This window comes from Octopus sinensis, linkage group LG2 (assembly GCF_006345805.1).
Source record: "Octopus sinensis linkage group LG2, ASM634580v1, whole genome shotgun sequence".
In the NCBI taxonomy this organism is placed as follows: Eukaryota; Metazoa; Mollusca; class Cephalopoda; order Octopoda; family Octopodidae; genus Octopus; species Octopus sinensis.
The window spans coordinates 204,927,513-204,944,977 of NC_042998.1; the positions used below are offsets into that span (position 1 = coordinate 204,927,513).

Genomic DNA, 17,465 nt, shown 5'->3' on the forward strand with positions numbered 1-17,465 from the left:
ATTATTCCTGTTGTATCAGTCAGGTTCAATTTATAAGAACCATTTCAGGTCTCATCTTTTAGCAATCCCATATTTCTTAGTTTAAAGCAGCAGAGTTGTTAGAGTATCAAAGTGTTCAGAAGGAAATTCTTCCAGAAGTTCAAATCCAGCCTTTTATCCTTTGGGGGTCGATAAAATAAAGTACCAGTCAAATACAGGAGTCAACTTACCAATTCCTCTTAAAACTACTGACCTGGTACCAAAATTAGAAAGAATTATTATTTTTTGGGGGTTCACTCACATAACATATATTTTACTAATTTATACATATGTTTATAAATAATGCTTAGCATAATTAATGAATATTGTTAAAGATAATTTTTTCTCTTATTAATTATTCAAAATGTTAACACTACTTTCGACCTTTGTAGCGGATTCGAAACCGAATTGCTGGATAGCCGACTAGACACCACGACCAAGCCACAGTAGTTTCACATAATCGGTCGACTAATCTACCAAACAGCGACAAACCATCGTGTGATTTGACTTTCTAGAACTTTCTCATTAAACCCTGTATAAAGGTGGGTTTTGGTGGTAATCCCAGAAATGTCTCAGTGTCTCCCTTCTCATTCACCACCGGCCATTGGCAGGTCACCACAAATATATTGCAGCTATTTCCCAGAGTTGTGATGGGCCAGCCGTGGATTTCTATATCAGTTAAATTGTCATAGATCCCAACAGTATGTCTATTTCCTGTTGTGCAATTGTCACAGTTTCTGATAAAGGAACAACACAGAAAACACCATCTGCAGTAAATAAATTCTCTGCTAATGTCCACAAGTGTTGCTTATTTACTTCTACACGCAGCCCTGGAAATACATTTTCAGTCACCAACAAATTCCCACGACGATACATAGAAAACCATCAACGTGATAAATTAAACTGAATGTTAACAGATAATCGTTAACAGTCGGAAATGAAATACAAGAATTCGTCATCGCCCCCCCCCCCCCCGTTTTGAAGTATTTTATTTGTGTTGCAAATGACCTAAATAAAAAGGAAAATGAGAAAAAGAAGAGGGAAAAAAAACAACCCCTAAACATCAATGACAATAATTCTTTCAAATTTTGAAGGGCCAGCAATGGGGGAGCGGAGTGGTCGGTTATGTCGCTCCCAGTATTTCTCTGATACTCTACTTCATCGGTTCCGAATGAATGAAAGGCAAAGTCGACTTCGCCAAAATTTCACCTCAGAACGTAAAGCCGGAAGAAATTCCACTAAGCATTTTGTCCGGTGTGTTAACAATTTTACCAGTTCGCTGCCTTTAAAAGTCATAAAAGACTTTTTCCTCGCTTTTTAATGTTTTCTTTTTAAAGCTGGAAACACTCCGAAAAAGTTTCTAAAATAACTCGAAAAAGATTTCACTGAAAAGAAAATTAATTTGGCGTATTTCCATTTAATGAGATCCAATAAAGGACTTTTAAATGTTTCCCCGTTCGTTCTGCTTTCTCGGAAGACCGAAGTCTATTTCCCGATTTCCCCGGATTGTTTTAGTCTTGTTATCAATCCCGCAGTTATATGTTCTTCACTCCGAAGATCACTACTTTTTAAATACATATAAAGAGAAACTTTCAGAAAATTTATCGAAACCAACTCCCCTAAGTAGAAGATTATAAGATTAAAAAAACAACTTTTTTGTGTGTAAACTAGTTCTGATAAATTCTTATTTCAGCCCTGAGGTAAAAAAATGTATCTTATGGTTTATATTCCTAAACACATCTAGAATTAAATAAAAAATATCAAATACTCTAAATAATAAAATATACGAACCCATCGACGATTATTAACAGTTAAAGTTCTGTTGGTTTCACTTTACCGTTCACCATTTTTGTATAAAAACATTGAAAGATTATCAACTTGATGAGACTCCTTCCTGTAATTCTCTTCTTCTTGTGTGTGTGTGTGTGTGTGTGTGACGCAAGCAGTAAAGCATTAATCAATCAGAAATATTGTATGCTACAAAACTTTTGCCTACCTACACCTATCTTGTGACAATTGCATATATGTCATACATTTAAAGATTTGGTTTGTCTTGCGAGTATTTTATACGATGTTCCACGTAAAATGAAAAGCGTTCAGTAAAAAGAAAACTAGTTTTTTAAACAAGAAAAGACGTAAATGAGTTTGAAGGAAATTGGGTTCGAGGCTAAATGACATCACGCAGTGGCACCATATGGCCAACATTGACATAGATTGGAGAAGATCGATAGAACTGCAACGTCATACAATCTCATTTATTCCTTTGATACTTGGAAATAGATCTGGGCGCATCGATCCGGCCAAGTAAATCTATATTATGAAAGAATATAAATGAAAACCATGCCTTTTTAGAAACAAATAATTAGTGGATGATTCTTTTATGACTTCATTGCTTTCATGCTTAGCTTCAGGTATTTTCGCGCCCGACACCACAAAATGTGTCTGAATAAACATTGCCGGACAGCAATAGAGACTCGGACATTGCTTACAAAATCATTTTCATTTTTAACCTCGTATATAATACGCACTAGGGATTTTGACCTTTAAATTTTTTTTTTGGGGGGGGGGGTGCGGATTATACTCGAGGATTTACGGTAGTTTTTCCGAAGAAAATTATATTTAGCCAATGAACTTAAATTTGAACAACAAACCACGAATTGACTACGCGCGCATAGAAGTGGCTGGCAGAGCGTGTGGAAGCTGTCCGTTTACATCCCTGTACGAATGTTACATAACTTGTAGATTTTCATATTTTATAAACAAAATATTTTTTGCTAAAACCATAACCATGGATCGACAGAAGCAAGACAAAGGGAAAAACACAAGCGAACACACACACACACGCTCGCTTGTACATTTATGTATTTGCTTTTGATGACTGGACAAATAAAGTTTCATTTTGTGTCTTTTTTACGGAGTTTAAGTGTGGCTTGGAACGAATGACTCATATTTATATGTATTTCAATTACTCGTGTAACGAACACTTTGGTTAACGAACAGGGCACCGAAATGAATAATGTGCGTGTGTGGGAACCTCGCTATTACTTAACAGTGGACATCGATGGCTGTGAGTAGTTCATTGCCTAAACATATTGTAGAGTTTTATATTCTATCTTATGTAATACACGATATCTTTGTGCTTCTGTCACCATTCCTTCTTCAGTCTGGGCGGTGAAGAGCATACAACGCTAACGAGGTCTAATATGTTGAAACATGGCTGGAGTTATCTCCCGTGTATTTGTGGGTTGTAGTATGTTGGTGAGTATCAATGTGTAGAGCTAAAAGCGGTCTGAGTCGCGGGTTCCCTTCAGCTTTGTTTGGAGTCCTTTATGGTCCCTAAACAGACTCGTGAGGCTCTGCTCTTGCGGATCCCCTTCATGAGACAAATAGAATGAATCTTCCAACCAACGAGGAGATCTCTACAAAGTTACTTAACCCGCAAGAAATAGCAGCTAAATCCGCCCTCGAAATACATCTTACCAACTTGAAAACCAAAGTACATTCACTGCTGGGGTCTGAAATACACTGTGTCTGGAAAAGTCTAGATTGTCATGGCTGGAATACTTTTGACCTTAGGTCTCCGGGATCATAGTTGACCTAGGGCTGAACAACAACGACAATGACGACGACACCGTTGATAACAATTGCTATAGCCACAACATTTCATTCTCAAACCCCTATTTCTCCTCCTCCTCCTCCAACTCTGGCTATCCTCTTCCTCTCACCATCAGATTAGTAAACATCTGGGTATGGCAGCCACCGATGCCACTCAGAGATATTGGGATAAAGTAAATAGGGTTATTATAGTTAATTACTGGAGTTAATTACTGGAGTTAATTACTCACAGATGCCATTCACATTAAAAAACAACAATAATTAAGTTAGTGTTAACATATTTAATAGAGGAAGATTAAAAAACGAAGTGGACAGACAGACAGACAGACAGAGAAATAGACAGACAGACAGACAGACAGACAGACAGACAGACAGACAGACAGACAGACAGACAGACAGACAGATAGACAGATAGATAGATAGATAGATAGATAGATAGATAGATAGATAGATAGATAGATAGACAGACAGATAGATAGATAGAGAGAGAGATAGAGAGAGAGAGAGAGAGAGAGAGAGAGAAGTAGAAAGATAGGTGGCAATATAGTGTTAACATATTCAATGTAGGAAGATTCAAAAACTAGAAATAATTATATGATGACTAAGAACTAGTATGGAAGCCTCTACGATATTTGCTGAAGTAATACCAAACAATGTTGCTTGTTTTCCCACTCGCCCACTTTTGATGGTGGTGTCGCGATGGAGGGCTTGGTTGGTGCTATGGGAAGCTGGTATGTGAAGATGCATTTCGTTGGCTGAGTGAATAAATAAGTAAAGCGAACATGCTGGACACAAAGATATTTGGTGTTGGCTATTTACGATGAACTATATAAACGTTTGCTGACTGAGAGAGAGAGAGAGAGAGAGAGAGGAGAGAGAGAGAGACAGAGAGAAAGTTCATTGCGTCCGTATATGTTACTTAAGGGACATTGAGTGAATGTTCAGAATGGGTCCGTCCGACATCCTGGGGGTGTCTGCGTCAATGCCCATGGCAAGAGTGGAGACGCATGTCACTCAGCCGCCTTCAGCACTCTGCGATTAATCGAGCTGCAAAACGGTCTTTTATAGGAGACGATAGGCTCATTCGAGAAAACCATATCACGCCACAGCCTGACGCTGGTTAGTCAATTAAAAGACCGATCACATGAAACTATGGTGGTACGATCGCGGTGTCTGACCGGTTATCTAGCAGTTAGGTTTCGGATCACTGCTACACTTCATGGAAGTGGTGCTGTCGGGACATGGCATTTCTCGGGCGTCTAAATTTTGATGGAACTTAATCCTACAGACGATTTCCTTCAGAGAGAATGAAGAATGATCGATCGTGGAACTAAACTTGTTCTTCGTTTATTGGCCCCAAAGGACAACTGATATTGGTGCATTTCAAACTCTAAGCCAGGGGTGGGAAAATATCCGCCCACGATCCCATTTTATTGCGCCCGCTAGCTGATATACCCGTATGTACAAAGTAAAGTAAATTTTTCAATTATAGAATTTATACAATCCTCGTATACCTATTTGCGACATTGGTTGGGGTTTCCACTGCGGTTTAAAACGGTCAAACTTGGACAGAAATCCTCCGGTAATTGCCATTTGAATGGAAATTTTGTTTACACTATTAAAACCTGAGAAAACTAAAAATATATCGTATGTATCGAAATAATGTTTATATGAAACGAAAGCTGAAGGGTTGTAGAAGATACAGGGTAAAAATTATTCATATTCAAGGACCCCAATATTTACATTTTCCTCCCTATTTCATTTTTCACGTCTTTACGAAAAAATCTCCGAAATTGATACCCACCCTCTTTCTATCGATCGATAAGCAAAAATATTTTAAAATCTATTAAAAATCAAAAGCAAATTGGTAAGGCTTCATCGAAACAGAAACTACTAATTCGATGCTTTGTGAACAGGATTATAAAAAGATATTACTTTTTTTCTGAAAAAGCAGTGAAAAATAACGTTTTTCGGAAGAGGTGTCGCGTTTTTGTTATCAGTCGGTATCAAGAAAGTCAACAGGAGTTACTTTCATCTGCCATCGGCTTATCAGTTATCGCCCTTCCCTATTCACTCGCTTGTCAACATGTGTGGACAAAGGAGAGAGAAAAATGAAGTTAAACCTTGCAGAACCAAACAATATCTTAATTTTTAGCAGATTTTTATTTTTCACTATTTTTACAGCATTAGATGCATGTATTACGACTACGAACCAGTTGGCTTTTGTTTTTCCCAGGCAACGGAAATAACAGAAATTCCGAAAGTGATAATATAAATTTAACCGGTTTATAACTTTGTGAAATCAGTTTTTCAATACCCTTATCAATATGGCAAGCGGTTATAAAAACCCTATAAAATGAAGTTCTGGTGAACGTGCTTCGTTTGATGAAAAATGGACTCTTCTTTTTGGAATAGGTAACAAGTGCTTTTGACTTATTTGCAACGAACAAGTAACCGTTCATAAAAAAATACAATATTGAGTGACATTTTCTGAGAAAGCATAAGACCTGTGGAAATTTGAAAGAATCTGAACGTTTTGACAAGATGGCCTCCGTGACAGAAAATCTGACTAAAAGACAAGCTTTTTTTTAAAAAAAGCCAATTCTTGAAAGTGAATCAGTTACTCGAGATAGTTATGGAGTATAGGAAAATATTGTTAAAAAACTGAAACCACATAGCAATGGTGAATTCTTGAAGGAATGTTTCCTTGCTGCTGTTGAGAATATATGCCCAGAAAAACTTACTTTCATTGGAAATATTAGCTTATCAAGAAGAACTGCTTCTGGTCGTATTAAAGATATTGCTAATGACATACAAAATTCTCTAAAATCTGATTCAGCAGAATTCGTGTTGTATTCATTAGCCATTGATGAGACAACTGATCTGTCTGATACTGCTCAGATGGCAATGTTTATAAAATTCAACATTCGGGAAGAATTTCTTGCCTTGAAATCAATGCATGGAACGACTGGAGGTGGAGATTTATTTCAAATAGTCAACTAAGCCTTGAAACATTTTGATTTACCATTTGAAAAATTGAGTGGCGCTCCATCTATGACAGGTCGTGAAAAAGGGTTCGTAACTCTGATTAAGAATGAATTTAAGAAGCGTCTTTTGGATCCGGAAACTTTGTGTGTCACTACTTTATTCACGGGGAAGTTTATGTGCAAAATCTCTCTAGATGGGCAATGTAATGAAAGTTGGAACTAAGGACGTTTATTTGATAAATAGCAAAAGGTTGAATAATAGGGAATTTAAAGGATTCTTAAAAGATCTTGAAGCCACATATGGGAATTTATTGCACCATTATGAAACTAAGTGGTTAAGTAAGGCCCAAATCCTTAAACGATTTTAAGAACTGAAGGAAGAAGCTAAAATTTTTATGGATATTAAAGGTGTTCCTATTATAGAACTGGAAGATAAAAAGTTTCAAAGTGATTTAGTATTTTTAGTAGATAGAACTAGTCATTTAAATAATTTGAACTTGAAACTACAAGGCTCCAATCTGTTAATAACCAGTTTGCTTCCTCATATCAAAAGTTTTGAATCGATACTCCAATTATTTGTCACACAATTGAAAAGAAAGTGCTTCACACATTTTCCGAAATTGAGCGAACAAAATGTGACGAGTGTGAAAGTCTTTTGAGGAAATTTGAAGAAATCCAAGACAACAAAATCGAATAACGTGTTTTTGAAACAGCTTTTGATATGCGACACGAGGAGGATTTGGATTCCTTATAATTTAGAATTGATTTGCTGTCGGAGAACTTAATAAAATCGAAATAGAGTAATCTGTCTTTATTGGGCTTATACAAACGCATCAATCCTAAGAAATTCCTTGCTTTACATAAAAATGCCTTGAAATTCGTATCTCAATTTTCGACAACTTGTGAGCAGTTTTTTTCCAAATTGAATTATGCCAAAAAATCGTCTTCGTACTAGACTTACTAACGAAAACCTGAGTAATGAACTAAGAATGGTAGTTTCTTCAAAGACTTGATGTTCCTAAACTTGCAAAATAATTTTTTTTCAAGAGTAGTTTCATCCTTCTCACTAAACAAAGCCAAATTTTAAAGTTACGGTTGATTAAGCTTTGATAAAATTATCACCAGGATAAATTTGTTCAAATATGTCATTTACACATAATACTATTTAGGTATCAATGTATTCAAAATTAAATTCGATTTGGGCTTGACTGTTATGATTTCTCCAACATTAGGATAGGTACATTTTGAAAAATATAGAATACCTCAGAAGTAATATAAACGTCCTAAATTCAGTGGCGGCGTTAATGAAGATGTTACGCGTTAATTTAATGTCTTAAACTTATTCTTATTAATGTATATCGAATTATATATATATACACGGATACAAGAGTCAGAACTTGTGATCCGCCCGCGGACCTTTTTCTTTGGAAACTTTTGCCCACCGCACTAAAAAGTCTCCTCAACCAATAATGCAAAGCATTTTAATCAGCCTCCCGTATCACATCACTAATTCCCCAACATTATTACCATGTTTGAACATGACTAATGTCTGGAGTTTTTTCCCACAGTACAAATTATTTTTAATTAACGATTTAATCCTCTTTCATTTGAAATATGCTAATTATTAACTTATCTATCTTACTAAAGTGTCTCCTGATTTATAATTATTTCAAGTTAATTATTTCATTGCTTTCTACACAACAATATTAACATTAACCTGTCTCTGCTGCTGTTTACCAAGCGGCCTGCCCGCTTCGCCATAATTAGTATTAATTAACCCCTACAGTCACTAACAAAACATGTTAATATGAACTTAAAACTCTGATGGTCAATGGTGTTTCATTTTAAACTGCGGAAATCTGTAGGCGGGGGTGGGATTCCTGTAGAATGACTTTCTAGAAGTTGGTTTAGGAGAATCATTTAGTCTCTATATATGGGGTGGGGGTGAGAAAAAAGCAGAGTTTTCTAGAGAAATACAGGGTATGTGGGTGTGGGGGTGATTTAGATGAGGGTTTGTTAGGAAGAGTGTGGGGTGACCGACGAAGGCGAGCAGACCGAAACTTCGAAATCAAAGTCTTTAAAACTATAAAGTATATATATCATATATCATCTCTTATGATAATCTCTTATTATAAAAGGCAGATTTTATCTGCCTCCCTTTGTCAGTTATAGAAATCTACAATATAGGATTTCTTCAATTACAATTTACTTAGCATTTTTAAGAGTAGAATGCATCGGGTTTTGCCAGGTCCACTTTTTAAAATTTAAACTCCAATTAAGCAAAATTTACAGAAAACTCACATTCTGGTGTGTATGTCAAATGCTTTTCTTAATGTGGTTTACACCACACGCACACGCACACACACAGTGTGCAACGAATAAAATGAAAGTAATTCACCTTTTGTAGTGAGTGACTCTTTCAGTCTGCCACTTCCTCTTTACACACATAGACACGCAAATATATAAATAAAATTGTAAGCTAACGTGCATGTGTGTGAGTGTGTGTGTGCGTGTGTGTGTGTGTGAGGGTGCGTGTGTGTGTGTGTGTGTGCGTGTGCGTGAGTGTGTGACAGTAAAGTTTTTTAGGACGAATATAAGACCTATATCGGCGATGTTTCGCTTGTCGTAGCACAGGTTTCCGTCGATTTCCGTAAAAAACTTTTATTTTTTTACATAAGTAATGAGAGCGAAAGAGACTAAGAGAAAGCGATTGTATGACGAGGGAAGTTCTTTTGAAGTTACCGTGCATGGGACGCATTGATGTACATGTGTGTGTGTGTGTGTGTTTGATGGAGTGTGGGAGACAGACAGTATGTTGTGTAAGTGAAGTGCTTCTGTTAGTGTGTGTGAAGAGACAGAGAGAGTAATGTGTGAAAGAGAGAGATAACTGAATTTTTTACTCGGTGTATGTGTATATGTATGTATGCATGTATGTGTGTGTGTGTGTGTGTATGTATGTGTGTGTATGTATGTATGTATGTATGTATGTATGGCCGATTCAGTGTTTACATTTTTTACGGAAATCGACGGAAACGTGTGCTACGACAAGCGAAACATCGCCCCTATATCCAAGTAGCAGAAAGATCGCCCAAAAGTGTATATAGATATTTAAATGTATTTATATATTCATCTATACACAGATGTATGTATAATGTGTGTGTATATATTTCCATACACGTAACCATTCACTCCGCACAAAGTTTTTTAGGACGAAAATAAGATCTAAAGTTATCTCTAAGTAGCACAGAGATCGCCCAAAAGTGTATATAGATATATAAATGTATTTATATATTAATCTATGCACACATGTATGTATAACGTGTGTGTATATATTTCCATAGAGGTAACCATTCACTCCATACAAAGTTTTTTAGCACGAAAATAAGATCTAAAGTTATCTCTAAGAAACAGAAAGATCGCCCAAAAGTGTATATAGATATTTAAATGTATTTATATATTCATCTATACACACATGTATGTATAATGTGCGTGTATATATTTCCATAGAGGTAACCATTCAATCCATACAAAGTTTTTTAGGACGAAAATATTTATATATAAAAGAAAGGTTGTGTGTCTGTCTACTCCGATTTAGATTCCTAACTACTCCCACATTTTGCGATGCAGTTTAACCAAAACCGGGTATCTTATAGTCGTGATTCATATCGAGCCCTTCTGGGTATTAGCGCGCGTCTACGATGAGTCTATGATTTTACAAATAATTTACCATCATTTTTTTCCATTTTAATGCATATTTTTTAAAATAAACGGAAGTAACTTTCAAACTTCACACCAATATGCGTGCTCATATGCGACGTAATATCACATCAGCAGCATTTCCTCACACCCTCCTTGCACTTGGCGAAGGCAAAATACCAGGGGATGAAAATGGTAATATTGCCATCGATTCCATTTGTACCATTGTTAAGACGCCTTCTGATCTCAGAGATGCAGTGTTCCCAGATCTACAAGCTAATTATCAGAATATGGATTGGATTGGCAAAAAGGCTATACTGGCCCCGAGGAATAAAACTGTTCACCATATTAATGATGAAATGCTAAAACTCATTCCTGGGGAAGTCTATGTATATCAGTCTATCGATACAACTCCTGACCCAGAGGACGTCATCAACTATCCAATAGAGGTACTCAATTCCTTTGAGCACCCCGGACTACCACCACACTTTCTCAAACTTAAAGTTGGTGCCCCTATAATGCTCATCAGAAATTTGGTTCCCCCAAAACAATGCAATGGCACACGTTTGATCGTTAAGTCCTTATCTCCCACCGTAAGCTTATACCAATATTTGCCTGAATAATCATCATAATTCAGTGCAATCATTAACAGTACTTTCAAGCAATTCAGCCCCGAGCAACGCCGGGCAATTCTGCTAGTCTCTTATTATATCTCTTATTATAAAAGGCAGATTTTATCTGCCTCCCTTTGTAAGTTATAGAAATCTACAATATAGGATTTCTTCAATTACAATTTACCTAGCATTTTTAAGAGTAGAATGCATCGGGTCATGCCAGGTCCAGTTTTTAAAATTTAAACTCCAATTAAGCAAAATTTACAGAAAACTCACATTCTGGTGTGTATGTCAAATGCTTTTCTTAGTCTGGTTTACAGCACACGCAAACGCACACACAAAGTGTGCAACGAATAAAGTGAAACTAGATGTAATATTTGTTTCTGTCTATCACGCTGATAGATACATGAGTAAAATATATGGGAAGCTAACAGATAAGAGTGAGTGAAAATGTTCTTGGAAGAGAGTAAATTAGCGACAGAGTGATTTGAGGAAGACTAAACTGAAAGTATGAAACAGTGTTTATGTATAAACAGACGACACTTATATAAACCTTTTCGTTACCAAACCGCCCGAATTTACCTATTCATATTTAAATGAGAATATCAGAGTAAATCTCTTTAGTACATTCGTGAAAACACGTATTATACTTCGTAAACACTTCAAATACAGTTTTGTACAAAAATCGAAGTGTAATTTTAATTCCGTGAATTATGGGAGATTTTTTTCCGAAATTTGTTCCTATTGTGTTTTCAAAATTTGTAATTCTGACAAAAAATGGATACGAATGTCATTATATCAAGCAGCGAGTCAGAATTCGAAGGATTTTCTACTGAAGACCTTCATAAATCTAACTCTATGACTGAAAAAAAAAAGCATCTTTATATAAGAGTGAAGTTGTGTGTCTGTCCCCTTCGATTTAGATTCGTAACTACTCCCACATTTTGCGGTGCAGTTTAACCAAAAGCGGGTATCTTATAGTCGTGATTCATATCGAGCCCTTCTGGGTATTAGCGCGCGTCTACGATGAGTCTACGATTTAAAAAAAATTTACCATCATATTTTTCCATTTTAATGCATTTTTTCGCTTTTATATAAGGGAAGTAACTCTCTAAAAATATCTACGATGTGTCAACGATTTAAAAAAAAATTTACCTTAATTTTTTTTCAATTTTTAATGCATTTTTTTGCCAATTTTTGGCTATAACTCTCTAAAAATGCTTATATAGTTATTTCCCTTACAACCCGAGCAACGCCGGGCGATACTGCTAGTATACTATAAGAGGCAGATTTTCTCTGTCTGTGACTATGTTTGTTTGCTATACGATTGTACAATATGGAATTTCTTCAATTGGAATTCAGCTATGATTTTTTCGAAGTAGATTCGATTGGGTCATGGCATATAAATTTTTTTCAATTTGACCCCCAATTAAGCAAAAATTCGATAAAAATCAATATTTTACGATTTGCCTCTCTCATTTCAACTGGTTTACTCCTTCTATTACCACACTTTCTGCTACTTTCTCTTTGCAAGTGTATACCACTTTCATATCCTCTTTCTACCACTCTTAAAATACATTCAACATCACACATTCTGCTACTACGTCTGTAAATACATATATACACGCGTGCATGCGTGCGTGCGTGCGTGTGTGTGCGTGTGTGACAAATATACGCCATGATAAATGAACAGAATGAAAATGTTATTTTCTACAGATTTAATTTTCCGCGAATTCTGCGCAAGGAAGAGTATACACAAGCCGTGCCGTTTGCTGTTTTACTGAGGTAGAGGAAAATTAACGACAAAGATGGCGCACTTTAGATAGTATTTGTGTAGTTTGTAGGGAGGTGTTAGGAAGAGCCTGGTGTGCTAGAGAGAGAAAGAAGTACTGAGTCCAAAAAGAGCGGAAACTAGCTGTCCTAAAATATTTTGAGGGGGTTCGAATTTGCACGTGTTGCAAAGCTGGGTTTAGGTCGGAGAACAATGGAGAGTGAATAAGTTTGCCTCTTTTGAACTGAAAATAACCAAAGGATGTTAAGTTAAGGAATAAGTCTGACATTTAACTCTCATAAATTTCTAAGTCCTAACGCCAAGAACCGTGGAAAGGAGCTTGAAGAAAAATCTGGATCAAGGTTTCGATTCCAGACTAAGAATCCAGGAGACGATTTACTTCATCTATCTATCTATCTATCTATCTATCTATCTATCTATCTATCTATCTATCTATCTATCTATCTATCTATCTATCTATCTATCTATCTATTTCTATGTCTCTCTCTCTCTCTATCTATCTATCTATCTATGCATCTATCTATCTGTCTGTCTATCTATCTATCTATCTATCTATCTATCTATCCATCTATCTATCTATCTATCTATCTATCTATCCATCTATCTATCTATCCATCTATCTATCTATCCATCTATCTATCCATCTATCTATCTATCTATCTATCTATCTATCTATCTATCTATCTATCCATCCATCCATCCATCCATCCATCCATCCATCCATCCATCCATCCATCCATCCATCCATCCATCCATCCATCCATCCATCCATCCATCCATCCATCCATCCATCCATCCATCTATCTATCTATCTATCTATCTATCTATCTATCTATCTATCCATCCATCCATCCATCCATCTATCTATCTATCTATCTATCTATCTATCTATCTATCCATCTATCTATCTATCTATCTATCTATCTATCTATCTATCTATCTATCTATCTATCCATCAACACACACACACACTCACAACCGATGTGTGTGTGTATCATTTACATGTTCATATACACACAAACGTCGAATGGTGCTGGTTGTAGGATTTAGTCAGAGAAAATCTATATTTTTTTTTTAAAACCTTTGTCTCCATTGGTAAGTCTACATCAAACCCCTGCTTATTGATCAATCTCTATAAAGCTGAAGTGCGAAACAGTTGTTTGATTTCTTGGTTATTTGTCTCATTTTGGGATGGGAACGGTTTAGATGGGGTCGGATTGGCGCCAAAATTTACACTGGGGGTAAAATGGGGTGGGCAGTGGTGTGAGGAGGGTTGCAAGTCGCTCGGGGCTGCCGTTTGGTTGCCATGGTGAGGAATATGGAAGAATTGAGTTTTATGGGATAGACAGGTTGCGCTGTTTGAATAATAGCGGATTTTCGTGTTGCTGCAGGAGCTAGGGGCGGTTATCTTTAATTGTGGGTGTAAAAATTTTTGGGATTTTGGAAAGGGGGGGGGGTAAAGAAGAGGGCAATAAAAAGAACCAGGCAAAGAAGACGAACAAAAGAAGAAATGGAAAAAGGGACAACACGCGCAAAACAACACCACCACCAAAACCCGAGCGAAGCAGGGGTCAAAATAGCTAGTCTTTATTATATAATCTATAATATATGTTCGATTAAGTGACCTCTGCTAAACTGACCGTCTGCACGGACGAAAAGAGCCAATTATATATTACAGTTCGCCATATTTTTGCCGACCGTATTGTTTTCTCTGTCTATTTATGCTTATTTCTTTAAGGTTTATTCCTCCCCCCCCATTCTATTTCCTTTCTTTTCTTTCACAACTTCTGTAAAAATGGTCAGGAATGGAAGCTGCCAGAGATGATAAAATCAAATATTCAGTTGACATTTTCAAGATAACAGCTTCAAGTAAATAATATATTCTGGTCAGAAATCTTATCTCCTAACAATCAGCATCGACATCATCATCATCATCATCGTCGTCGTCGTCGTCGTCCTCACCATCGTCATCGTCAGCGTCGTGATCATCATCATCATCATCATCATCATCATCATCAAAAAGTCTGTAGAAGACGGCTAAAACCTGCCTCCATCCATCGCGGTGTTCATAATCAGTGGTGGTCCCGTGATTATCTCTGTTCATCAACTGAATTTGCAACGGTTGGAAGAATTTGGATTCAGAGGGCAAGGGATCGAGCCCGATACCCTAATCCACCTCCTCCTTATGCTTTAACAATTATGCAAATCCAACAATCCCCCCCCCCCGATTAGTATTTTTGTTTATCTTCCCTGGAAAGTGCAGAAGGCAAAGTTGACCTCAGCCAGATTTGAACCGAGAGAGCAAACCAAAAAGACACAACAGGTTTCATCCGATCTTCTACCGACTCTCTCTCTCTCTCTCTCTTTCTCTCTCTCTCTCTCTCTCTCTCTCTCTCTCTCTCTCTCTCCTCTCTCTCTCTCCTCTCTCTCTCTCTCTCTCTCTCTCTCTCTCTCTCTCTACCCGCCACATTTCTTAAAATAAACTGTTGTTTGCGGTAAACAAATATCCAAATATGTTTGGGGCATACAAAACCCGTATTCATTGCTGATTTACCGCGGAGAACCTTTTAGGCAATATGTGTTACAAGTTATTTGAAGCAGGGAATGCATTTCTGGCTGCTTGACTATCATCGGCTCCACGTAAATGGTCCTCCGTCGGTTACGACGACGAGCGTTCCTATTGACCCGATCAACGAAACAGCAGCCTGCTTGTGAAATTAACGTGCAAGTGGTTGAGCACTCCACAGACACGCACACCTTTAAAGTAGCTCTCAGGGAGATTCAGCGTGACACAGAATGGGACAAAGTCAACCCTTTGAAATATAGATGCAACCCATTTTACTCGCTGGGAATCGAACTGACGGCTGTACAATCGCGAGCCGAATATCTTAACCACCAAGCCACGCACCTCCGCAACAGCATTCCTGTCCAGTACGAGAAGAATCGCAGGATCAGGGCAACAGTTTACGCATAGAGCGATGGTGCCAAGACTGCCTTTGAGCGATGGCAGCTGAACGCTTCTAAGACGGAACAGTAGCCGGAGCCGAGTTGTTTTCTGAAGGCGTCTCAACCTCAAGGCGCATGCCTTTGCTCGGTGTGCGCCGCTAGGTGGCTACGTCCGCACGGCGGGCGGCGTCACCGGCGGAATTACCATTCTGGGGCACTGCCTCGGTACCGTCCCGTCCGAGTTGTTCGGAGAGAAGGAGACGAAAAGGATCGCTTGCATATGACCCGACTTGCCGTTCGGACTGACGTGCTTAGTAGAGCAGCTAACACCCTGCGATCTATTGAGTCCCTTTCACGCTATTAGCTCCTTGTGCCATCAGAGCAACTACTCTGAAATAACTCCGGAAGTTTTCGCTTCTTCATACTTAATCAGTTTCAAAACATGAGCTGATTACATGCAACATCGGTCTAGCAGACATTATTATCATCAAATGAGTTTTGCCTGTTTTTTTAGCCTTTTCTACTTCTGCAACCATGTAAAGGAATGTCCATAAGAATATGGCGCAAATTCTTTGTTTGGCTTTAAGTCTCAAATCGTTTATTCCACAAGAGGTGGGGGTTGGGAGTTGTGGACGAACAACAACAACAACAACAACAACAATTACAATATAATCTATAAAAGCTGGATGTAAAAAAAAAATATAGCAGAAATAAAGTTGGCCGGGGAAAGTTTTAGGGTTTTTATTTTAATTCCTAAAAGTACACTCTGAGAATATTTCTCAATTTATTTCAGTTATGGTAATCCATAATTTGCACCACTTTTGGTCTGTTAATTCCATCATTTCATCGTGAATATGAATTAAACCAATGAAAACAATTCTCGGTTGTAAACCGACCGTTAGATTGTGGAAACACTCGCAGAGATGAGACCGCCAAAACTCAGAAGCGCCCTCCACCATTCCTCTTTCACCCTCAACTCTCTTTCTGCCTTCAATGCCAGGCTTTTTTTTTTTGTCTTTTTTAATTCCGCCCATTTTCTCTGCTAACCTTGTAACGTGACGACCATGAAATTCGTGTTAATAACTTCCCACAACGCTTCGAGAACAAGTGTGGGGGGGGGGGACGGAGGGGTGTGTGTGTTTGTGTGCCTGTCTACATGTGTGTACGTGTGTCTATATATATATATGTGTGTGTGTGTGTGTGTGTGTGTGTGTATGAGTATGTATATATGCTCTCTCTCTCTCTCTCTCTATCTCTCTCTCTCTCTCTCTCTCTCTACCATACTCTTCTGTTCCCTCGTAAATGTCTTTCAGCGACCCTTGCTCGTATTATGACAGCTACTTCTCTCTCTCTCTCTCTCTTTCTCTCTCTTCCACTCATCTTTCTCTTCCTCTTCCTCTCTGTTTCTCCTCTCATTCCATTTCTTTGTCTCTATCCTTCTCCTTATCTTTCTCCCCACTCTCTCCCCTTCTCCTTCTCTCTCTCTCTCTTTCCCTCCACATCAAACTGACACCCCCCACCCCCACCATATTCTCCCATCCTGTCCAAACAACCGATGTCGCCTTTTATACTTTCGTTCAGTTTTTCTCCTCCTCCTCCTCTTCCTTATTAATTCTGTTTCAGATAAAAACCAAAATCTAGTTTACTAAACAGAATAATGATATCTTGAATAAACTTTCGTGAACTAAAGAAAACATGCCCTGTCGATGTTGTCGATGTTGTTGTTGTTGCTGTTGCCTGTTATATTTTTAGTCCTCTCAGACTTAATTCACATATTACTGACCTAGAACTACTTCC

General features: G+C 37.7%; 1 long non-coding RNA gene across 1 annotated transcript; it reads left to right on the forward strand.

Moving 5' to 3' along the window:
* The first annotated feature begins 1,122 nt into the window (after nt 1-1,122).
* On the forward strand, nt 1,123-15,986 carry LOC118762188. The gene is made up of 3 exons (XR_004997966.1): nt 1,123-1,133; nt 8,641-8,647; nt 15,923-15,986. It is a non-coding gene; the product is annotated as an uncharacterized LOC118762188 (long non-coding RNA).
* Nucleotides 15,987-17,465: the final 1,479 nt, after the last annotated feature.